Below are 25,232 nucleotides of genomic sequence, written 5' to 3'. Positions count from 1 at the left end.
AGAAGTGACCTCCATGGTGAAGGCAGGGTCAGCAGACAATAAATGGAGCTCGCGTCTCTGCCTTAGGCCTGCACCCCCAGAGGCACACTCTGAGACAAGGATTTTGGTGCAAGCGGGGGTTTTTTTGGACAGCGATCTCAGGATATGCTGGTAGAGGAGTGGGGAAGTGGGTCGGGAAGGGGAGAAAACCAGTATGGGGGGCCTTGCTGAGCAGAGGCCACTACAGTCAATAGGGCGCAGTCCCACCAGGAGCCTCGAGGGGGCGCATGGGACACATCTCAGCATGGCGGGTTGCGGGGGTTGGGGTGCTTACCTGCCGTTCTTGCCATTCCTGTGCACACTGGTTTAGGGATGCTCAGTTTGTTGATTCCTGACACGTCAGGCCTGACTCCGGTTGGGCAATGCCGGGGCCTGCAGTAGGATGCCGTTGGCACGTGGGGACGGCAGATGCTACGGGGACGTGGACCCCCAGCGTAATCCGAGTGTGGTCCCTGCACCAGCAGCCTCGGCAGCGCCAGGGGCGTGTTGGAAATGCAGACCCCAGACCTGCTGCGTCAGAACCTGCATTTTAACAAGACTCCCCGTGATCCAGGGTACTTTCGAGTTTGAGAAGCAGTGAGCTCCATAACTGCGCGTTCCTTTCCTCTTTCTAAGGACTAAAATGTAATCACTGGCCCAGCACCACCTGACCGTTCTCTGATGTTCCCGAGAAGGAGGGAATGAGATGCCTCCTCTTTAATCAGGTAACAAGACGTGTCTCGACCCGGCCGGAAGAGCCGCAAAGGGAGACCGTGATGCCAGCGGCTTTGTTCGGGGCGTGGCTCTTCCCCCTCCCCCAGCTTTGCGGAGGTATAATTGACACGTTTAAAAATGTATATACTTAAAGTGTTCAAAGAGGATCTACTCAGTGAATTCAATCCACAATGGGGAAAGGATAGTCTCTTCAATAACTGATGTTGGGAAAACTGGATAACCACATGCAAAAGAATGAAGTTGAACACTTATTTTACACCATACACGAAAATGAACTTGAAATGGATTAAAGACTTAAATGTAAGACCTGAAACTGAAAAAACTCCTAGAAGAAAGTGTAAGGAAAAAGCTCCTAGACACCAGTTTTGGCAACAGTGCTTTGGATATGACACCAAAAGCACAGCAACAAAGCAAAAATAAACAAGTGGGACTACATCAAACTAAAAAGCTTCTGCGCAGCAGTCAGCAAAATGAAAAGGCAACTTACAAAACGGGAGGAGATACCTGCAAACAGTATATCTGACAAGGGGTAATATCCATAATACATAAGGATGTGAATGCTGACCAAGGCTGAGACTAACACAGAGCATTTTTCAAATGTGCCTTCTGCTGTAAAACATCCCATAGCCTCAGGCCTGGGAGGCAGAAGCTGCAGCCCACCCCAGCCAGGCCCCACTCACCGCTCAGCGCCTGCACTTTGTGTGCTGCCCTCCTCCGCAGGAAGGCTCGATAGGCCTTGGAGCTCTGGTGGGCCTGCAGCTCTCGGATGTAGCGCTGCTTGTCCTCAACTGCCTCATAAACATACCTCTGGAAGAAGGAGCACAGAGATTCTGAGACTCTCCTAATCCAGGGGAGGGGGGGCAGCTGGAGGTGTCCTCTTGTCCAACTTGCCTCAGTCTTTCTAGGATGGTCCCAAGAAGCTACTGCTCATCTTCTACTCGCATACCTGCTGGGATGGGAACCTCACTACCTAACAGCAAGTTCATTCCTTACTTGAATGATGCAGACCACAGAAAGTTTCCCTTCCAATCAGTTGGAATCTGCCTCCCTGTGGCTTTTACCATTCTGCTAGGTGTGGTCTGATGACTGCAGAGGAGGGTAGCACTCAGCTCCCCTCCCCCCCTTGAGGGAACTTACACTTCAATTATCACACAAGCAAACAGTGCTTAACTCTGTGCAGGGTCCTGGGTGGGGCACTAGAGATAGAGACAAATCAGACCCAGCCCCAAGCTACCCCATCTGCTACTGTTTTCCCTCCATCAGTAACACCTGTCTCAACCTTCCTCCCCTGGCCAAATCTTACTAATCCCTCAAGATCTATCACAGAACATCTACCTCCTTGAGCATCTTTCTCTAATGCCCCCAGGTTGACTCAGGGCACTCCCACACTGGTTTAGGTGCCTCCTGGAGACCCCCTGCCCCTGGTACAGACCTCTGTCCCAGGCACCCCTCACCATGGATTGTATGCGTCCAGTTCGGGGGTCCCGACAGCCTAGACTGTGAGTTCCTTGAAGGCAGGGACTTGGACTCATCTCCAGCCACTGAGGCTTGGACCAGCTGGTGTAAACCAGGGACAACTAGTGTGTGTCTGTGTGTGTCTGTGTCTGTCTGTGTAGCCAAAGGTCACTCTAAGAATACTCGTCAAGTAATTATTATCCACAGTGATTATTTACTTTATGCACTTGGTAATTTGAAATAAATTATCACATTAAGTAAAAAACTTTTAAAGCATGGATGTGTTGAACTGGTCCTAATAAAGTATGGAGCTGACAGTCCCTTAGATGGCCTCTTTCCCCAGGCTTCTGGACCCTCTTTCCACTTGGCATGTGGTGCACGGCCTCTGTCTCATTCCTGTAGGGACTTGAGTCTCACCGAGGGGACAACTGACAATGCTGTAAGGCAGGGCTTTTAAAAGATTTGAAGGAGCTCCAGGCATGGCAGCTGGGGTGCAGAGAGAGTAAAGAATTTCTGCAATTATGAAAATAGCTTAAAGACTCCCTAAAACCTTGGATCGGAGGTTCTGCCCCTCGCTGCCCCATAAGAGCTACCCTATGCTTTGCAATCACTATGCTTATTTCAAAGCCAATTGTAATTTTTGCTCAGCCCCTCAGACTGGCATGTTAGCGGTTTAAGCTGTTGTAGCAGGTGGGAACTAAACCTAACCATCCTCACCCAACTAAACCAAGGTAGTTTTGCTTTGATCTCTTTTACGTTTTAGCAGGTATGTGTGGTGGGAACATTTCTTCCCCACTCCCGATGTTTCGTTCTGTCAGGCGGGAGCCTAATCCTCCTGGCCTCTCCTGCACCACCCTCTCCTCCATGTGTGAGGAGGGGTTTATCTAAGGGTAAATTGGGAGCCAGAACCAGAGATGCTTGGTGGAGCCCCGCCTCTCTCCTCCCCGGAGACCTGCCTCCAGCAGAGAGCCAGGGCCCCGGTCTGCTCTTAGCCAGAGTCGGGGTGGGGGTGGGGTGCTGCCCAGACTGGGACAGCCAGGGCTCTTCCAGTTGTCTGACTGGCTACTGGATCTACTTCCTGAGTGGCTGCAAGCCTGAGTAGCAAGGAGAGGAATGCTATTAGTTGATACCACGCCCCCAAATTAGGATTTCTCTGAAACACGGGGTTGACCAAAAAGTTCGTTCGTGTTTTTCCTTAAGATGTCATGGAAAAACTGAAATAAACTTTTTGGCTAACCCAATAGTTAATTTGAAGCAAGGGTTTTCCACAGCAAAAAAGTTGCAAGTGCAGGGGTTTAAAGAAGCTCATCTCAGAGTCTTTGCATTTAACCCAAAGAAATGACTCTCCGGAGGCAGTGGGCAGTTCTGGGAAAGGTATGGGCTCTGGGGTCAGACATACGTAGAAGGAGTTTGGGAGGGATTTTGTCGGAAGTGATGCTGAAGCAGGAGTGTCTTGACCAGTGTGACTGGAATGTGGGGTGGGGTGGTGGCAGAAGTTGACATTGGACATGAATGCCATGATAAAGGCATGACTGTATCCCCTACGTTAGTGTTTCTTCCCCTGTGACCCCAGCACATACTTCCCTAGGAGGCTAACAGGCGCTCTGTGTATAAGGCGTTCCATGGTGGAATTAGTTTGAGAAAGCCTCACAGGAGAGATGACAGAGATTCTCACACCCCTAGAGTGCTCTGCTCCGTCTCTCCTTCCACATCCCATTCCAGGAGAGCACGGACCTCACCTGAAATACTTTTAAGTGAATAAAATTATATTAAAATGCTCCCAAAAAAATTCCTGCAGGGGGAAAAAAGATCTGTTTCACTTGATTTACTCCAGAATCTCCTAAACTGATTGGACCATTTAGCCACGTTTCATGGATTCGCCCTTCCTTCTGACACAGTTTGGGAGATGGTGGACGCCAAAGCCACAGAGACCAGTAATTGCTTTTAAGGGGTGAGGTGAGAGGCACCTCCCACCTGCCTTCTGGCAAGTTCCCTCTGGCTCCAGTGTGAAAAGACAGACCAGGAGGGAACAGCCCCTAATCAAGGCTGCAGACAGCCAGGCCCACTCCTCTGCGCATTCCACGCAGAGAAAGACTTACTTGCTTTTTCTCTTGCGGCAGCTGAGCCCACTGAGAGGCCAGCATCTTCGTGATTTCCGTGAAAGGCACATCTGGGTGCCTGGCCCTCAGGGGGCTCCTCTGCTCATTTAGGAATATCACGTACCTGCACCAGGAACTGAACAAACACAACAGCTCTGAGCTACCAGCTGGAGGGGAGGCCGCAGGGCCTGCTGCAGCTACTTCCACTTTCAGGTTTTCATAAAATTAAACAGTCATGGGTTTGCCCGTATTTTTCAATCTAACCAGTGAAATGGAGGTTAATCGAAAAGGGGGAAATATTTGAATGGCTGGCTTATCCAGAGACTGATGGAAGACCTAAGGGGGGACCCCCCCCCCAATGGGAGGGGCATGAAGACTGAGTGAGCAACTCACTCAACCCGCCTGAGCCTCAGTTTTCCCCTCTGTGTAACGGATATAACAGCACCTACTCATGAGGTTGTTGTGCGGCCCAAATCCTCCAGGTACAGGCCACCCTCCTGATCAGGGATTCGGGTCGAGGGAGAAGGAGAGAGGCTGTGGGCGTTGGGGTGAGACAAACCAGTCTTTGGAACAAAAGCCACGTGCACAGGAATTACAGGAAAACTGAGAAAAGACCTTCACCCTTAGAAATGTGCGGACCCTGAGGATAAAAGAGAAAAGCGCACAAGCTTCCAGAGGAGCAAAGTGGCCCTCAGAGCAGTGATAAGTGACTGGCCTGGGGCCTCTCTTCTGCAGCCTCCGATGGCAGGGGACAAGGGACAGACGGTCTGGTTGGGGGGGAGCGCATTTCGAGCCTTGATGAAGGTTAACTAGCTCGCCTGAGGCTGTGGTGCATCCACATCTGCAAGCCTGGAAGGGAAACCAGACCTGCTGGCCTCACAGCCACCCCCTTTCCTGTCTATGAGCCAAGCCCAGCTCTCCTTTGAGCATCAGAACCTTATTCTAGCTTAAAGAACTAAACAACTCTCCCTCACTCCCTGGCGTGTGAGGCCCCGTAACGATCAAGGGCCCTGGAAAACAGATAAAGGCTGAGATGGGATAAGAGGCCATCCAGGCGTGGCACACAGCAGAGGCCACATGGTGAGCCCAAAATGTTACCTTAACATCAGTCTGGTAATCTCCCCATCTTACCCTGTCCTAGGAGCGCGGGGAATAGGAGGATCCCTTGGGGGTTTCCTTTTCTTGCCTTTAGGCCAGCCCGCTTTCCTTTTCTGAAAGAGTAATACACGGAGGAAAACCTCAGGATTGTCAACAATGATTTACCATATTCGAATCATAGCCTACAATACGGCAACATACTAAAGTGTCCTCGTCACACTTTACCCACGCGGCTTCTGACCTCCTGGCAGCTCTGCAGCGTGGCAATAATCGTGCCCTGAAGATGAGAGAACCGAGGCTTGGAGGACATCATCACGGCCCTGGTGTCCCTAGAAGGCGGGGGAGCCGGGGACATTCCCTCCCGTTGTGTTATGACTGCATGTGGACATTGGGCGCAATCAAGAAAGCAACATGAGGTTTCAGTAACTCGGTTCACAGGGGGTGGGGCCCGGCCTCAGCACTGGGGACAGGGCGTAAACATCTGAGCTTGCCTGGTGCTCAGCCTGGGTTCCCATCTCAGCTCTGCCAACTTACCTGTTATGCGGCCTCAGGTAAATTAGTAACATCCCCGTGCCTCCATTTCCCCACTTGTAAAATGGGGATCACAAAAGTCTGAACCTTGTGGGTTGCAGTGAGGATTAAATGTGGAAATATTCATGTATTTCTTAGAACAGAGCCAGGCACCTAGTAAGCGCTCACTAAATGCAGGCTGCCACAATCGAATGCAGACCCTCCTGTGGCAGCCAGCTCTCGGGAGGGAGACCCAAGCTGTCCCTCTCTCTTCTGTTCACTGCGTTTATTGGTTCAGCAACAGTGCCTGTGCCCTTGCTGCCACTGAGGCCCTGCGCCATGTTTGGAGGCTAGAGGGCTGAGTAAGACGCAGACCTGGCCCTTGAGCAGCCCAGTCTGATGCAGGAGGTCTGTCTGATGCATGTAAATAATGGCAACAGTTCATTACAGGGATAACAGTTACAGAATCACAGCCTGGACACCCTTCCATTCTCATCTCAGTTTCAAATTTTCCTAAACCAAACACACACACACACACACACACACACACACACGCCACTAATGGTGGAGAGTAATCAAAATGTGGCCTTAAAAACCTCTGTTTCAACTGTTTCAGCTTTCCAGTTTTCAAAACTCCCTCCCAGACATGCCCATTTTGGCCTTTCCAGGGCCACGAGATACAAAGTTGGTCAGTGGCCCAGCAGGCTGGCTGGGTGAGCATCTAGCGCTGCCACAGCCAGGCCACATGTGCTGGGGACCAAAGGACAGAGGAGGTCAGGGCAGCACCTGGACTTGAGGAACAGGAGGGTAGAGCTCGGGCCAGGCAGAGGCCAAGAGTCAGGCAAGTAGCCACGTGTGTTAGAGAGAGAATGCTGCAGAGCACCTAGCAAGGTGCCAGGCATGCTGTAGGTGCATGACAGAAATGACACTCAGAAATGACAAGATATGACACTCTCCCTTGTTCACTTCCTTGCTGCTCCCTGGAGTCTGAAAGTGAAGGACAAGCCTTTCAGGACCCTGGAGAGCTCCCGGCTCCTGAGGTCAGTTCTGATTCCGTGCAAGAAAAACTCAAACCCTTCACTGGGAGCTTTCCAACACACATGTTCCTGAATTTGAGTCTCACATTCCCCACCAGAAGCAAATATTTTGATCATCCCACGCCACAGGAAGACACTCAGAAAGATGAATGACTTGGCCACTTGGGGGCTTCTATTAGAGCCGTGCCTTCTGAGGGAGACCCCACAGCTGCCTGGAGTCACGTGGGATGCGGATAAGCTCGCCCAGCCGTGCAACACAGCAGCCACCTCCTGTCTGCCTGCTCAGCCCCTCTGCCTTAGCACACAGCGGAAGTTGTTTGTTTTTAATTGGAGGAAACACTTTCATTTATTGATATTTATTGTACTTCTCTATATTCTAGTTTCATAAGTCAAAACTAAAACTAAAAATGCTTCTCATTTTACTGCCATCTTTGGTCCTTTGTTTCAGTTTCTTTATTAAAAGAAAATCCTTCCTGAGTGTTTTCTTCGTTTGCCTGGAAACCATAGTTACAGAGACAAAGGCACTCGGGAAGGCTGCAGGGATACTTTTCTCCGAAGCTTTTTGTTCACGCTGAATTTCTCACACAAGATTTATACCAAATTGACTCTGCCCTAAATAGAGCCACGTACACAGTGAGCTGATCATTAGCACAAGGTGTTACTACATGGAGAGCATTTCCCACACACTGGAGTACATTAGTTTAAAAGGAAAAGCAGAAGTAGAAAATGACTGAGCAAGGAAAGACTGATTACTGATTAGTAATCAGTAATCAGTAATTAGTAATCTCCTGCTGATTAGTCAGCAGGAGAGCAGAAAATCAGTGGATTGGCAAAATTCAAGGGGAAAAGATCCATTTCAATTGGATTCTTGACCAGCACAGAACTTTCATGTTCAGACTGTAACAGACAGTGAATTTTGGATATTTGGTTTTATACACAGAATTTTCTTTTACAAAGAATATGTCCATTGGGAGTCAGCAGGGTGTAGCAGAAGGTAAGAGGGGCTTGAGTGACAGATATGGGCTCACTCCCTGGCTCTTACACAATGTAAGTCTGAGGCCCCCTTACCTCTGCAGCTCCTAACTGTGACACAACAAAAGGCAGCACTGGGGTGGGTTTGTAGAGGGCCAGCACAGCCCCAGCACATAGCAAGGTTCAATGCATGTATGTTCCTTCTCTTTATGGATAAGGTAAAAAAAAAAAACCTCAAGAACATACCAATGAACAGGATTCTACAACGCAACTGAGCAGATCTCAAGGAGAAAAATATTTCAGTTTACGCAACTAATCACGTCAATAATTTGGGAACCAGATCAAAGCTCAGATGATGATTATAATCATGGTTGGGAAAAGGATCTTGGCCCCAGTGGTTTTACAATCAACTCCCCCAGCAAAGTCCAGGTCCTGGTTATTTTCCCACTTAGCCACACTGTGCACTCCACTCCACTCCTCACCAGCTGCTTTTCCTGCACAGAGAATGAACGGGGGTCATCTCCCAGGTGAGAACTGCTCACCACACCCCAGAACCTTCACCAGAAACCCTAAGTTTCCTGGAACAGTTAGGCTCAGGAGCCAAGCTCTTTGAGATCGAATCCTGCTCTGCCATTTACTGTGTGACCCTGGGCAAGTTCCTTGACTTCTCTGTGCCTCACAGGGTTGAGAGGGTTTGAAGAGACAATGCCCAGGAGTGCCAGCTTAGAGTTCAGAGCACAGAACACACTAAACTCGTGGGTGTTATCACTCATGTTACGATGCCAGTGCAGCACGTGAGGCCCTCTGTGCCTGCCCTGGACCGCACTTGCCTTTCGTTCCTCTGAGACCTGCTCCTTCGGGTCCCCCGGTTCAGCCAGCACAATGTGCTGAGTGGGCAGAGACACCAGGTCCCTGCAGCGCGTCTGGATCACGGAGCTCCCAGGAAGTAGGCTGCCTGTCCCGTTTGGAGATGGGAGAAGGAATTCTATGGGCACTAAAACAACAAGAAACAGCACATAAGGTCAGAGACATTGAAATCACCGCCACCCCTGGAGTCCATCCAACACAGGCACTCTGCGATATGCCGTTTGCATTTTCAAATGCCCACAAGTGACAGCAAATGCCTAAAACCTGAGTTGGTGGTCATTTCTCCGGGGCACAGATGGTAAGGACAGGGGAGGTGCTACACAGAAACAAGTCACTCCCTGTGAGTAGGACAACCGAGCTGGCCCTCAGGTCCTGCTCTGTTGGACCTGCCTCACGGACCCTCGCCCAGGGGAGCATCACGGTTAGAAGTGTGGGCTCTGGACCCAGACCGCTGGGGTTCAGCCCCCAGTTCCCATGAGTCAGCTTCACGCCAGCAGCAACACACTTCACCTGCCGGGACCGTGGCTTCCTCTTCACAATGTTAGGGCAAACTTCAGACCAGCTTCATGGAGTTGTTGAAACGCCTGTTCACACCCCAGGTATTTACAGGATGCCTGCAATATGCTGGACACGGCAGACAACAGCACATAGAACAGACAGATATCCAGTCCCCCTGGAGTTTACATTCTGAGGGTAGGGGATTAAACTAAAACTTGCAGGGTCCTCAGAGCAGCACACAGCCCTCAGTAGGTTCTCAGTAACGTCACTGTTATTTTAGTGGCATTTTAAATTGGTGCTTTTACAGAAAACTATCCTTTGAGAATGTCAAGAATGTTATCTGCGGTCAAGTTATCCCCTGATCCCCTGTGAAGTAGGCAGGATGGTAATTATGATCCCATTTTACAGATGGGAGAGAGGTGGGAATGGGACACTACATAGCTCAGATCTATTAAATGTATGCACAACCTACACACACACCTATTTGTAGATGGAGAAACTGAGGTGCCTGGAAGCAAAGTGATTCCAGAGAGAAGCCTAGAATCACACAGGTGGGAAGAGTCAGGTGAGATCTTGAACCCAGGTCTCCTGGTTGCCAGCCCAGCGGTCTGTCCTCCTCCTCTAACCTGCACCCCCTATGGTTCCTCACGCGGAGGGGAAGGTAATAACTTTCAAGTGACCATGCTCAAGAGTGACCCCATCAGTATCCCATTAAGTACTACTTAACAACCACAATACAGGCCCCCTGCCAAACATCTCCAGATGCTGACTTGTCTTAGAGTGAGGAAAGACAGGAAGGAATCCACTGACTTCCCTCTCAGCTTCCTGGGAAGGGGAAGTGCAGTAAACAGTGATGACAAAACCCAGCATTCTGGAATCTTCTTTGGCTTGTATCCACATGGCCAAGCCTGGTCCAGGCCTTGTAATCCATCACTAGGACTGTTCTTGTTTTTTTAAATTTTTTTTTTCTTTTTAATTTTTGGCTGTGTTGGGTCTTCGTTTCTGTTCGAGGGCTTTCTCCAGTTGTGGTGAGCGGGGGCCACTCTTCATCGTGGTGTCACGGCCTCTCCTGCTGCGGAGCACAGGCTCCAGACGCGAAGGCTCAGTAGTTGTGGTTCACGGGCCTAGTCGCTCCGCGGCATGTGGGATCCTCCCAGACCAGGGCTCGAACCTGTGTCCCCTGCATCGGCAGGCAGATTCCCAACCACTATGCCACCAGGGAAGCCCTGTTCTTGTTTTTTAAAATGGTATTTCTGTTTTGAATCATAACTCGTGGGTATGGCTCAGAAATGGGGGGGGTACCCAAGGGTGATGGTAAAGGGTAGACAGTGCCCCTCCCTGGTCCTCCAGCACCAAGTCCCCTCCTTGGAGGCTACCGCTTAGGGGGCTCTTCACATGCCCTTCCAGAGCTAGTCTGTTCATTTACAAACACTTCTGCCCCCCACACAATGGCAAACTAGTTGCACTGCACTAAATTTACTTCTTTCATTTACTGTCTTTGAGTTCTTTCTGCACCAGCCCATTTACAGCTGCTGCATTTTCTGGTGAATGGGCCACAGAGCAGTTAGCGGCCCCTAGTAACAGATGCAGGTTACTCCTGGTCTTGCACACATAGCATTTCATGCATGCAGTGGGCTCTCTAGAAATCGGGTTGCTGGGTCAAAGCGCATGTGTGTTTGTAATTCAGATGGACCCTGGCTGGTACATACCCCTCCACAGACTGGACCCACTTCACACCCACCAGCAGCGTAGGACCTGGCTTCCTCCTGAGGATCCCTGCCTCTGGGTCCACAGGTGAAAAATCTCACCACCTCCCTCTCTGCTCATATCACTCTATGGCTCCCCCTGACTTTGGCATGGAGTCCAGGCCCCCCAGCCTGGTATCTGAAGCTCCAGGAGGCTGGGACCTAATGACTCATCCAGCTGTACGCTCATCCAACTGATATAACTGACTCCAAAAGGGTGATGAAAATGTATGATAAGCAGACCCTTTATGCATATTATCCCGTTTAATCTTCAGCATGACTCTGATTACCATGGCAATATCCACAGATGGAGAAAGAAGTTCAGAGAGGTCAGTGACCTTCCCAAGTGTCCACAGCAGGGCAGGGCAGATGGAACCCTCCACCTTGGGTTGCTTGCTCTTCCCATCTCCCCAGCCATCTCACCAACAAGCAGAAATCCTCTCCCATCTAGTACAGCCTGACTGCTGATGCCCTGATCCCACTGAGCACAGCCCCAAATCTCCCCTGCCTTGCCCTCACCCTTTTCCAAGGATCCAGGAACAGCAGGAAGGAACCCATTTGGAGGACAGTTCTCAGTCGATTCATTCATTCAGTGGACAGACATTAGGACCAGCGCCAGGCCGCAGGCAGCGGCTGCAGAAACAGCAGTGGCTGACAATGCAGACTGCAGGGAATTCTAGGTCAATACCAAGTCCTAGTTCCTTGGAGGGCAAAAGCCATGGTGATTATTTTGCCTAATGCTGGGACTGTGGAGTAGTCTATGGCTTGCTCAAGCTCTTCAACCCAGAGACAAGCGGTGCCTGCCCTGGGGCACCGGCCTCCCCACTTACTGGACAGTGCAGTGGTCACCCCTATGCCTCAGCCAAAACGTCTGGCCTCAGAGCCAGCTCTGCCACCTATTAGGCACATCATCTTTCATTCCTCAACTGTAAGATGGCACTACTCACCTCTTACTCAACTGTAAGAGGTGGCATGGTTATTACAGTGCCTGGCTCCCAGATAGCAGGCTATAGCCAAGAACTGGTAGTGTTCTAACATCGTCAGAGTCTGCGTTGGAACGTGAGAATACAGTCTTCAGAGTTCAACTTTAGGCTCGAATGCCACCTGCCCGCAGGTGACAGAAACACGTCAGCCAGGAGCAAATTACGGGATTTTCACTAAATTATCAAACAAGGTCGGGAAACGGGATTTTCTGCATAAAGGGAAGGCTCTGGACAGAGACCTGAATCTTTCCAGCGTCAGTTTCAACATTTGCACGGTAGACGCTGAAGCTCTGACACCCACCGACCTGGGCTCGAATCCTGGTTACTCCCCTAACGACCCGAGGGGCTCGTTCAAGTCACTGAAAGCCCTCTGTTTCTCACTGTGGAGCACAGTCCCCGCCCCCAGGTCGCCAGGGCGTTACACGGGACAGGTGAGTTACAGGTTCTCTGAGCCGAGCGCGAGGCCCGAGCGCCACACAACGCAACAGCTCTCCTGACCAGAGTCGCCCCCTGACGCGCACGCGTCCGCCCCCAGCAGCGACTGGTAACCGTGGCGGCGGGCCGAGATCGCAGGCCGGTTCCGGAGCCAGGGCCGCCCCTGCTTCAGCACTGGCGGCCGCGGACGGCGCCGGATTCGCTCTCGGGCGGGGGGGTCTCAGGGGCGAGGAGGAGGTCACCAGAGCGGGGACGGGGGCGGCGGGGGAACAGACGGGCACCTGCGCCGAGGGACGCGCGGGGAACGAACCGGCCCGGCGCAGGCCCCAGTCACGTGCCAGGGCCTGGGCACCGCCCCGGGCATTCACACTCGCGCCGCTGGGCTGGGCTGCACCGGGACGCGCCCACCCCGTCCCGAGGACAACCCCCCCCCCACCGCCACACTCCCAGGGAGCGGGGCGCGCGCAGCAGAGGGGAGGGGCCGCAAGTCCAGCCACTGACACGCAGCCTGGCCGCCGTCCCGCTACATGTCGCCCGCCCGCCGGGGCCACCACCCCGCGCCGGCGGCTCCGGGCTCGGCCCACCCGGTGCGCCAGCCCAGCGCCTGCCGCTCCGCCCCGCGCCCTCGTCTCCGTTTCCGCCCCGCCCCGCACGCCGTGGGCGGGCTCTCTGGAGCCGTCGTTCCCCGCGCTGCTGCCTGTGCCAGGGGCGTGGGCTTTGTCCGCCTTGTACCGCGTCTGGCCGCTGAGACGTGGGCGGGCGCGTGGGTCGAGAGTCCCAGCCGCGCGGGGGAGCTCCGGGCTCCAGGCTTTCGGAGTAACCGGGGTCTGGGCGGGGCCAGAGCGGGAGGGGCGGGGGACAGGGCAGCCCCGCCCCGCGGCCGAAACCCCGCTTTGAGGCTGCGGGTCCTCCACCCGCCCCGTTAGTTACATAAGTGCCCCTATTTATACGTCTCAATATTTTCAAGGCACACAAGAATGCATAATACGTTAGCACTGTGGCGAAATTAGAAAATCCAGAGCAGCCAGCGCCTCTCGCGGAATCCAGCACCTCAAAGCCAACCACCTGTAAACCCATTGGAGGACCTCCTTTACGGTAAAAAAAAATTCCAAAATACACTTTCAAAGATAATTCTAAACATTTAGAGATAGCCACGAGCTCCACCCGCCTTCCAGTGGCAACACTTCCACGTTCGCATATCTCCTTCCGGTTTGTGGCAGGTGACCCGAAGGCAGTCACTGGGCTCCACACACTGTCTGTGTGTAATTTAGAGGTTTCCTATAGGAAGGAACGGTCCCTGGAGCTACACGGTCTGAGTCCACCAGCCTACCTATGCTGGGTGACCTTGGGCTGGTTACTTCACCTCTCTGGGCCTCACTCTCTTCATCTGAGAAATGGGGATAATACTAGTGCCCATTAGATAGGACGGTTGTAGGATCAGTGACCTAATACTCCTAAAGTACATCAGAGGCAGTCAAGAAATGTGTCAGTTATTGTTTCTGAGGTATTCTGCATGTATCAAGGGTAATGAGCAATAATTGTGTAATACATAATTGGGTCTTTTCATACTCCCCACAGCTACCCGCTCCTTTCCCTCGTTTTTATTTTTAACCAACCAATGGCTTCAACAAATAAGCCACTAAAGGTCTCTGTTCCTCAGTTTCTTCCTCTGTAGAATAAAGGTAGTATTAATGGCATCACAGGGATGTTTGAGGATTAAATGAGATGCTGTGAGAGGTGAATGTATAGAATTGTTGAGTACCACGCCTGGTGTCTGGTGTGTATTTCGCAGCTAATGACATAAATAGCTGCCACAGGGAAGCCCCTGGGCTGAGTCAACCTGGACTGGGAATCCAGAGAAGGAAAGTAGCCCAGGAATCCTGAGTCCCAGCCCTTTTTTTTGCCAGTGGAGGAAACTGAGTCCTGGAGAGAGAGAGTGGCTTGCCCAAATGAAGCTCCTCTACCTCCCCACGCAGCTTCTCAATTCAGTCTAATTAAATGTAGCAAATACAGGAGGAGATCCCCTCCTTGCAAAACTGAGTACAAAATATTTTCTTAAAATAAATCCTTGAGATTAGCTAGGAAAATTGTGAAAGAGAAGATTCAAGTGAGACTTGTATTTTCATACATCAGCCTGTACATAAAGCCACTGGAATCTAATCAGTAAGGTGATGATAGAGGAATGGATGAATACGTGAGTGTAACAAAAGATGGAACCAAAATTAAATCCCAGAATATGTGTTAGTTAATTTATGACAAACATAATAGCTTAACTCAGAAAAAAAGGAGAATGAATTATTAATCAATACTGCTAACTGGCTAGCCACCTGAGAAGAAAAAAGATGGACTCCAATCTAATTTCAAATACAAAAGTAAATTCTAGATGGATTACAGACCTAAACTAATAAAGGAAACAATAAAAATAATACAAGACATTGGGATCCCAATATCATGCTCAGCTAGATAGCTCAACTGGAACACCCTCTCAGATCAAAGTACAGGGATGGGGGATTGTTTACAACAAATTTAAAATGCCCTGCTGGGGCTTCCCTGGTGGCGCAGTGGTTGGGAGTCTGCCTGTCGATGCAGGGGACACGGGTTCGTGCCCCGGTCCGGGAAGATCCCACATGCCGCGGAGCGTCTGGGCCTGTGAGCCATGGCCGCTGGGCCTGCGCGTCCGGAGCCTGTGCTCTGCAAAGGGAGAGGCCACAACAGAGAGAGGCCCGCGTACCGCAAAAAAAAAAAAAAAAAAAAAAAAAAAAGCCCTGCTGAACCCACAGGGAAATATCCCACACATAAAAAGAATAATCACACCTCCCACATAAAAAACAGAATAATCAGCCCAACACAGTGGGTATTAACACAGAAATCTGAGCTCCACAGGATACAACCACCTATAACATGAACTTCAAGTTTTAGGGGACTCATGCTGGTTCAGTGGACCAATGAAAAAAACCTGCTGATACCTGCTGCCTCTGGGTGGAAAAACCACAAACAATATAAATAAATAGTCTCTCCTGAGAATTTGTAGCCAGAGGACTACTCCCATGTGTGTCTGAGGTTCAAATTTGCACTGCCCCCAAAGTAAACTCACCCATCAAACTGAATTAAAATAGTTGCAGGTGAGTATCATCCCCTGGAGCCCAGAATAAGCAGATGCAAATGCTCTCTGGAGAAAAAGCATCTTCAATCCAGGCCCATCAACGTATACCATATATGAGCTCATAATAAAAATTACCACAGGCACGAAGAAATAATGCAATATAAGTGAGATTCTGAAGAGTAACGTTAATTTAAATACTGAAGTATTTCTGATAGTAGACACATAACCCACAGACTAAAATTAATCATGTATAAACAAAAAATGTTAAAAGAAATAAAAATGGAATAAAAAGAGTTCAAAGAACAAAAGTCAAACAAAATAACCAGGAACATTTGAAAAAGAATCAACTAAAACATCTTGAAATAAGAAATATGATCACTGAAATAAAAACCTCAACTGATGGGTCATATAGCAGATCAATTGTCTGAAGATAAAATTAGTTAACTGAAGGACAGATTTGAGGATATTACCCAAATGCAACTCAAAGTGACAAGGAAATGACAAATAGGAGAGAGAGCTTTGGAGACACACATGATAAAATATGAAAGTCTAATGTCTGTCTAGTTAGAGTTCCACAAGATGAAAATAGAGAAAGTGGAGGAGAAGCAATACTTAGATGATGACTGAGAATTTTTCACAACAGTTCGAAGTTGCCAAATTTCAGATCTAGGAAAAACAATGTATAGTAAGCAGCATAAATAAAAAGAATCACACATAAACATATCAGATGAAACAAGAAGACATCAAAGATAAATCAGAGAAGTGAAAGACAGATATTCAACAAAGTTACCATATTTCATCAATTCTAAGTTGCATATTTTCTCACCATTTAACATGCATGACATTGGGACCAATCTTGTTGATAGAGTATTACAATTCTAATTGACAAATTGACAGAGTGTTTCTTACTGGTAATAAAATATTGGTGGATCATATATTCAGTGATGTCTTAGAGTGAGTGAAATATGGTAGACTGGCCACAGACATGTCAACAGCAACAATGGAAACCCAAAGACAGAGACATGGTAAATTCAAGGTTCTGAGAGAAAATAAAAATAAAAACAGAGCATTTAGATTGCTGCTTCTGTCCCTGGGGAAAACTGGACAAACTATATGAAAAAATTGTTTTCAGATATTGGACAACAGACAGAGCAGAACTCTGATCCCTGAAGGAAAAGAAGCAAATAAGGAAACTCTGTAACCTGGCTTCCTGTCTGGAGGCACTTCCTCAAGTGCAGTGCAAGGAAGAGGAATCAAAGCAGAGCACACATTTGCTGAGTTGAGGAGAGAGAGAGAGAAGGGAGGGAAGCCAAGGCAGCTGGGACTTCAGAGGCAGAGAACCAGACATGAGAGGACTATGGGGAGAAAGATCTAGGACTTTACAGAGGGCTTCTCTTGTGTCTATGGATGAATACTAAGCCACGAATACATCAGATGAAACTTCTTGAGCTAAAAATCGAATAACTACTGGATCTCTCAAAGGGCTGGGAGACATTTGAAGTTTAATCAGTCAGAGTGGAAAGACTGTTGAATACCCCAGGGCATTCAGTAGAGACCCCAGAATGGTCATGCCTTAGGAATAGGGCCCATCTAGCGCTAATGTGAAAGCAAGCCTAGGACCCAATCTAACAGATAGTAAAACTAAACTTCAAAAGTATCAGACTGATCTGCAAGTAAATTAACTGTCTGACAGAAGAAAGCCAAACATTCTTTAAAGGAAGAAAACAAAAACTAAACACTCAGCAACATAACATTCACAATGTTCAGCATCCAGTCAAAAATTACTAGACAAATGAAGAACCATGAAGATGTGAACATAACTAGAAGAAAAAGTCAATAGAAAAAGATCCAGATATGACAGATGATGGAACTGGCATTCAAGGGCTTACAAGAAGCTATTATTAATATGCTTAAGGATGTAGAGAAAAACATGAAACCAATTAAGAGATAAAGTAAGATAAAACAGAGAACTAAATGAAACTTCTAGAACTGAAACATGCAATGTCAGAAATAAAAATTCAGTGGATAAGTTTCAGAGAAGATTAGACCCTACAGAAAATGAATAGTGAATATGGAAACATAGTAATAGAAGCGATTCAAACTAAAATACAGGAAAAAGAAGCTGAAAAATGAATAATCCTCAGTGACTTGTGGGATATCAAATGGCTATATAATTAGAGTATTGGAAGAAGTATAGCAGGAACTAATATTTAAAGTAATAATGACCAAAAAATCTAAATTTGATGAAAATTATAAACACAAAAAGCTCAACAAATCCCAAGCAGCATACACACACGCGCACACACACACACACACACACACACACACACACACCCAATGCATGTCTGAAATTGCTGAAATACAGTAATAAAAGAGAGAATCTTAAGAGCAGCCAGAGAAAATAGTTCATCAAAAGAAGAGCAAAGGTTAAGACCTACACTACCTGGCTTTTCAAGATTCAGTATGAAGTCTTATAACTGTGGTATTGGCATCAAAGATAGACAGATAGGTCAATGGAACAGAACAGACTCCAGAGATAGACCCACACATTATGAGGTCAATTGATTTTTGACAAAGGTGTAAAGAAAATTCTGTAGAAAAAGGACAGTCTTTTCAACAAATGTTGTTAGAACAATTGGATATATATAGATAAATGAATTTTGATCCATACCTTGAACCATATATGGCAATTATCTCAAAATGGGTCACAGACCTAAATAAAAATAAAAATTATAAAAATTTCAGGAGAAAACATAGGAGAAAATTGTTGTGATTTTGGGTTGGACATAGCTCTTAGGTACAGTACCAAAAGCATAAGACATTGATAAAACAGTGAAATGGCAAACTATGGACTGGAAGAAATTATATGATTATATAAATAAATGTGAATATGTGTGTATCAACTCCCACAATAAAACAAACAAACCCATTTTAAATTGTCAAAAGATTTGAATAGACACTTTACTAAGAAGATATACAGATAGCAAATAGGTACACGAAAAGATGTCAGAGCATTAATCATGTAAATAAAAATGAAAATTAGAAGTACCATGACCTACCACTACATACTTATGAGAATGTCTAAAATTAAAAAGACAGACCATACGAGGTTTGGGCGAGGGTGTGCAGGAACTGGAGCTCTCATATGTACTGCTGGTGGGAATGTAGAATGTTACGACCACTTTGGAAAAGTTTGTCAGTTCTTAAAAAGTTAAACATACATTTGCTCCTGACCTGGATTTTACACTCTTAGGTATATACCCCAAAGAAATGAGGGTATATGTCCACACAAAGACTTATATACAAATGTTTATAGCAGCTTTATTTGTAATAGCTGAAAACTGGAAGCAACCCAAATGTCCATTAACATGTGAACAGACAAGCAAATGGTGGTGTATCAATCCAACAGGAGACTTCTGAGCAAGAAAAGGAGTGAACTATTGACCGGTGCAAAAACCTGGATGAACCTCAACGTAACTGTCTAGTGAAACAAGACCAAGAAGCGCCAGGGATGAGAGGTGGGTGTTGGGGAAGGGGAGAGGCAAGAAGAAGGCCTCACAAAGCAGCTCCAGGAAACCTTCGAAGGATGAATAGGTTCATTGTCTTGATTTGTGGTGATGGCTACACAGGTGTCTACACCTGTCAAGATTTATCTTCACTTTATATATGTGCAGTTTATTCTGTACTAATTTTCCTTCAATAAAGTTGTTACAAAAAGAAAAATTATAATTGACAGTTTTAAGCAAAAATAATTACACCACACTTTATAATTTATGAGAAGTATACAAGTAAAATAATGGACAATAGCACAAAGGAAAGGATGGGAGAAGATTGAAGTATAAGGTTAAAAGTTCACACATTACATGGGAAGTGGTATGTGTTATTTGAACTAGACTGTGATAAAGATGCATATTATAAATCCTAAAATCAGCCAGTAAAAAAATAAAATAGAGGTTTGGCTAATAAGTTAATAGAGGATAGAAAATGGAATACTAAAAACACTTAATTTAAAATAAAGAAGCAAAAGGGGAAAGGGGAATAAATAACAAGTGGGAAAAATAAAAAGCAAATGCCAAGATGGCAGACTTCAGCCCACCTGTATTCACAATTACGTTAAAAATGGATGGATTGTGCTTTCCTGGTGGCGCAGTGGTTGAGAGTCCGCCTGCCGATGCAGGGTACATGGGTTTGTGCCCCGGTCCGGGAAGATCGGAGCGGCTGGGCCCGTGAGCCATGGCCGCTGAGCCTGCGCGTCCAGAGCCTGTGCTCCGCAACGGGAGAGGCCACGGCGGTGAGAGGCCCGCGTACCACAAAAAAAAAAAAAAAATGGATGGATTAACAACTCCATAGAAGAGGCAGATTGTCAACTAAATAAATAAGAAGACCCAGTGATATTCTGTTTATAAGAAACCCTCTTTAAACATGAAGAAAGATGGGCTGAAAGTAAAAGGCTGGAAAACAATAGACCATTCAATATTCTTAAGGATAAGGAATTTCACAAGGCTATATAAATAACAGAAAAAAAACAGACTTTACAACAAGGAATGTTACCAGAGAGGTTTCATAATGATAGAAGGGTTAGTTCATGAAGAAGACATGACAATCTTAATTATGGATATATGTAATAATAAAGCTTCAAAAAATAAATGGATCAAAAAGTAACAGAACTGAAAGAGAAACGGACAAATTCACAATTATAGTTGTAGATTTTTTTGACCCCACTCACTCTCTTGATAAGTGACAAAAGTCAGTTGATACATAAGAAGATCTGAACAGCCCTATCAACCAACTTGACCTCACTAACATTCATAGAATCCTCTACCCAATAAAAGCAGATATTGCCTCTCTCCAAGTGCAGATGGAAAATTCACCAAGATAGATCCTGTGCTAGACCATAAAATGCGTCTCAATAAATTTAAAAGGGCCAAAACCATACAGAGTATCATCTTTGACAACAGTAATATTAAAGAAGAATTCAGTAGCAAGAAGATGTATATAAAATCCCCCAAATATTAAGAAATTAAGCAACACATTTCTAATTAATACACAGGTCAAAAAAGAAATCAAGGGATTGACTGGAAGCCAGGGGAAACAGAAAATATTTAAAACTGGATGATTATACATACTGTGTATATAAAATTAGTGATCTACTTAATAGGGTTAAAAAAAATAGAAGCCAGAATTAAAATACTGGACAAAAACTGTGTAACCTGAGAGAGAAGTGACTGAGGTTAAAGTACTATTGTTTGAGATGATGATTTAAGATTTTGATTAATTTAGGCTTCACAAAATAAATATGGTAAAACTTCCAGGTTAATCACTGGAAAGATGGAAATAAATGATAACTTTCAAACGGAGGAAAATTGAATAAGAAAAAAGCTCATGTCATCTAAAGAAGAAACAAAGAGAGAAAAGGGAGAAGAAGAAAAAAAAAGCAAGACAAAATCAGATGGGTAGAAATAGCTCCAAAGAGACCTATACTCACTGTCTGCCTAGATGAAGAAGCTGGCTGGGTAAGGATGGAGCGTTATGTTGTAAAAATTCAAAACCCAAGTATACAAGACACACCTAAAGTGTGAGAAGGACACAGGAAGGTTGGAAGTCAAAGGATGAAGTAAAATCCATGAAGTAAAAGAAAGCTACAGTAGCTTTTACTATTGGACAAAATAAACATTAGATTAAATCACCATTAGGATAAAGAGGATTACTACCAAATAATGAATTCGCCAGCAAGAGATCACAATCTAGAATTACATGCACGGTATATTAAACACAAATATATGAAAAAAGACAGAGAGAACTGGAAGGGGATATTGACAATTCCACTATCTTAGTGGGGCAGTTCAACATACCACTTTTTAACATTTAATGTATTGTGGTGAAATATACATAACATAAAGTTTACCATTTTAACAGTACAGTTCAGTGATATTAAGAAAATTCACATTGACATTGTGCAGCCATCACCACCATCCACGTCCAGAACTTTTTCATCCCCCCAAACTGAAGCTTTGTCCCCATTAAACCATAACTTCCCATTTTTCATTCTCCCGCAGTCCATGATAACCACCGTTCTACTTTCCGTCTCTATGAATTTGACTACTGTAGGGACCTCATGTAAGTGCACTCACGGTATTTGTCCTTTCATGACTGGCTTACCTCACTTAGCATAATGTCATCCACGTTGTAGCATATGTCAAAATTTCCTTCTTTTATCGAGAGTCAATACTATTCTGGGGTGTGTGTGTATGTGTGTGTCTCACACATTATTTAACCATTTATCTGTTGATGGATACTGGGGTTGCTTCCACTATTTGGCTAATGTGATTAATGCTGCTATGAACATGAGTGTACAAATATCTGTTCAAGGTCCTGCTTTCCCTTCTTTTGGGTATATACCCAGATGTGAAGTTACTGAATTATGTGGTAATTCTGTGTTTAATTTTTTGAGGAATCACCATACCATTTCCCACATGGCTGCACCATTTTACATTCCCACCAACAGTGCCCAAGGGTTCCAGTTTCTTCACATCTTCTCCAACACCTGTTATTTTCTGTTTTTTTGATAGTAGCCATCCAAATGAGTGTGAAGTGTCAACATACCACTTAATAATTCATAAGCCAAAGAGTTAAAAGCTGATAAGGATAGAGAAGATCTGAACAACACAACTACAGTCAGCTTTATTTAATGAACACGTAGAGAATCCTCAACTTATCATATAAAGAACATTTATCATTTTAAGATACCATTTACAAGGACTTCCCTGGTTATCCAGTGGATAAGACTGCACATTCCCAATGCAGGGGGCCTGGGTTCGATCCCTGGGTGGGGAACTAGATCCCACATGTATGCCGCAACTAAGTCAGCACGCTGCAACTAAGAGCACGCATGCTGCAACTAAAAAGATCCCGCATGCCACAACTAAGACCTAGTGCAGCCAAAATAAATAAATATTTTTAAAAATAAAGATACCATTTACAATAGCAAAACAAAAGGAGAAATACATTTATTGACAGATATGCAAGATTTTAACAGAGCAAATTACAATTCCATATTGAAAGATGTTTAAGAAGACCCAAATAAATAGTGGGATTCATCAAGAGAAGGACTTGATGTAAGATGTCATATCTCTCCAAATTGTGTGATAGATTTAATGCAGTTCCGAATAAAATCCCCATAAGGTTCTTCACAAAATTTGCAAAGCTAATTCCAAAATGTATATGGAAGAGCAAAGGGCTAAGAATAGCTTAAATGCTCCTGAAAAAGATGAACAAGTGAGGGGGGGAAGTAACGGATATTAAGACTTACTATAAAGTTAAAGTAATTATGATTGTGTGATATTGACACAGAGTTAGATAGACAAATGGGACAAAATAAGCAGACCATGAATACATGGAAACTTGATATATATCACAGGTGGCATTACAATTCACTGTGAGGAAGGATGGAGTTTTAAATAAGTGATGATGGGACAATTGGCTCTTCCCATGAGGGAAGAAAATGAAATAGGACCTCTAGCTCACAGTGCACACAAAACCCAATTCCAGGGGCATGAATTCTTAAAACTAAAAAGTAAAACTTTAAAACATTTAGAAGGGAATATGGGCAAATATTTTTAGTGCTTCAAGATATGGAAGAACTTCTTTAACAAAATGGAAAAAGCAGGAATCATAAATGAAAATGTTGAAAAAACAACTATATTAAAATTAATATTTTTATTCACCCAAAGGAAACCAAAATAATAAGAAATGACAAGCCCTTAAATGAAAGAAGGTATGTGCAAAACACAGGCCCAGCAAAACATTAGTATATAGAAAATATAAATAATCCCTGAAAATAATATGAAAAAGACAACCCAATAGAAAAATAGGCAAGACATGGAGAGGCAGGTTCACTGATACAAGATATGAGTAGCCAGAAATACACAAAGAGTTGCTGTCAGAGAAATTCACAATTCATTGACTCTGAGACACCACTTTACTCTCGCCAAATTGGCAACAACTTAACATCCAGCCAATAGTACATGTTGGCAGAGATGAGGAGGAACTGGACCTCTTGCAGACTGTTGGTTGGAAAATTAATTAGCATGAACATTTTGGAAAACTATTTGGCAGTTATCTTGTTAAGGTGAAGATATTCATGACCTAGCAATTCCCTTCCTATGGTATATACTCTGGAATAGAGGTTCTCTCTGTGAAACCAAGTTTTTTGTACATGCAAGAAAATCTAGGAAACTGCCTGTGGAGTCTAGGTGTCTTGGAGACTTTCTAACCACAAAAAAACCTCAGAAACTATGTAAAGAAAGAAAAAGAAAGTGAGAGACGTTTACGTGTTTGACGATATAAAAGGTTCGTTGTTGTGTGGCAAAGATGCCACAGGTGAAGAACTTGAGAGATGAAGGCTGGAGATCTGGAAAAAGTGCCTGAACAGTCATGACAGGCAGAGAGGTAACTGCTCTACTGAGCAATCTTAAAAACTGGCAAAGGAAAAAACCCCAACTAAAAATGGACGAAGAGTATGAACAGTTATCAAAAGAGCAAATCTGAAGTTATGTATATATTCAAATTCTGCCAAATTTCCCAATAGACAGAGAAACGCAAACTAGGATAACAAGGACATATCACTTTACATCCATCAGGATGGCAGCAATTACAGCACGCTGTAGCATCAGCATTGGTTGATGACGGGGAATAAACACATTGAGGTAGAAGGGTGAGGTGTCACAGAGTCTTGGGAAGTTGACCTCTCAACATCTACTAAAATAAAAGTTTAAACCTTCAACCCAGCAATTCCATGCCTGGGAATCCATCTGTAGAAAGATATGTGAGGACATGCGTGCAAGAGTATTTACTGTCCACTGTCCTAAGCTGACAAGGACAAAGAGGATGCCTACATCATGGAAGCCATCAGCCTTTCAGCCTTTCAAAAGGATGAATCTAGTTCCCTCTAGATGCTAGTAGGGATTTTTGCCAGGTGTTCATGAGCATGAAAAGTAAGAAGCAGATAAATATGATTAGAATGAATTCATTTTGTAAAACAATGACCCCCCCCCAAACCCCTGTATGTGTGTGTGTATGTAGGCATGTATGTGTGTGTGTATATAGTACATACTTTCAAGCATCCATAATAAAAATGTGGTGCATAAAAGGAGTCCATTCATGTAAGTCATTTGTATGTATCTGCACTGGAGGAGATGCAGGAAGGCCTGGTCACCCGAGGGCCCATGGGGGTTACCCTGTGCAGCAAGATTCAAGGTGACTTTTGTTTTCCTTTTTATATCTGCCTGTACTGTTCGAATTCTTTACAATGAGCATGTATTATTCATAGAACCAGAAATAGCCCACAGAAAACCATTTTCATTGGAAGGTGGACAGGAGATAAAGGAAGCCTGTCCTGGCACAGGGACCTTGCTGCTGAGAAGGCTGGATGCCTCCACGCTGGACGTGGTAGAGAACTTGGGCGTTCTGCCTGCCCCACCCACATCAAGGCTGCTCCACCCTCTTTCTGGAGGACAGTCCCCCCCATGCCATCTCTCTGTCCCAGGGAAGAACGCTGTCTGGTGCAAGAGCCTTGGTCAGCTATCTTAACGGTCACCACAGTCTTTTAAAAAAATTTTTATTTTGAGATAATTGTAAATTCACATGCAGTTGTAAGAAAATATACACAGCGACTCATT

General features: G+C 45.6%; 1 protein-coding gene and 1 long non-coding RNA gene across 3 annotated transcripts in view; one reads left to right on the top strand and one right to left on the bottom strand.

Moving 5' to 3' along the window:
• Positions 1 to 318: 318 nt before the first annotated feature.
• On the bottom strand, positions 319 to 13,031 carry LOC136794444 (uncharacterized). Of its 2 annotated transcripts, none has more exons than XR_010841206.1 (5): positions 12,954 to 13,031; positions 8,755 to 8,918; positions 5,439 to 5,518; positions 1,434 to 1,560; positions 319 to 561 (listed from the first exon to the last, which is right to left on the bottom strand). It is a non-coding gene; the product is annotated as an uncharacterized lncRNA (long non-coding RNA). The 2 variants fall into 2 exon arrangements; XR_010841207.1 differs by lacking the exon at positions 12,954 to 13,031 and adding an exon at positions 11,982 to 12,032.
• Positions 13,032 to 13,496: 465 nt separating this feature from the next.
• Positions 13,497 to 25,232, top strand: part of JAKMIP1 (janus kinase and microtubule interacting protein 1) — a 148,261-nt gene continuing 136,525 nt past the window's right edge. Inside the window, exon 1 of the mRNA XM_067036406.1 lies at positions 13,497 to 13,547. The gene's annotated coding sequence lies outside the window, so the exon portion shown is untranslated. The remainder of the gene's footprint in view (positions 13,548 to 25,232) is intronic.

This window comes from Kogia breviceps, chromosome 6 (genome assembly GCF_026419965.1).
Source record: "Kogia breviceps isolate mKogBre1 chromosome 6, mKogBre1 haplotype 1, whole genome shotgun sequence".
In the NCBI taxonomy this organism is placed as follows: Eukaryota; Metazoa; Chordata; class Mammalia; order Artiodactyla; family Physeteridae; genus Kogia; species Kogia breviceps.
This window is presented reverse-complemented; position numbering and strand designations above follow the sequence as displayed.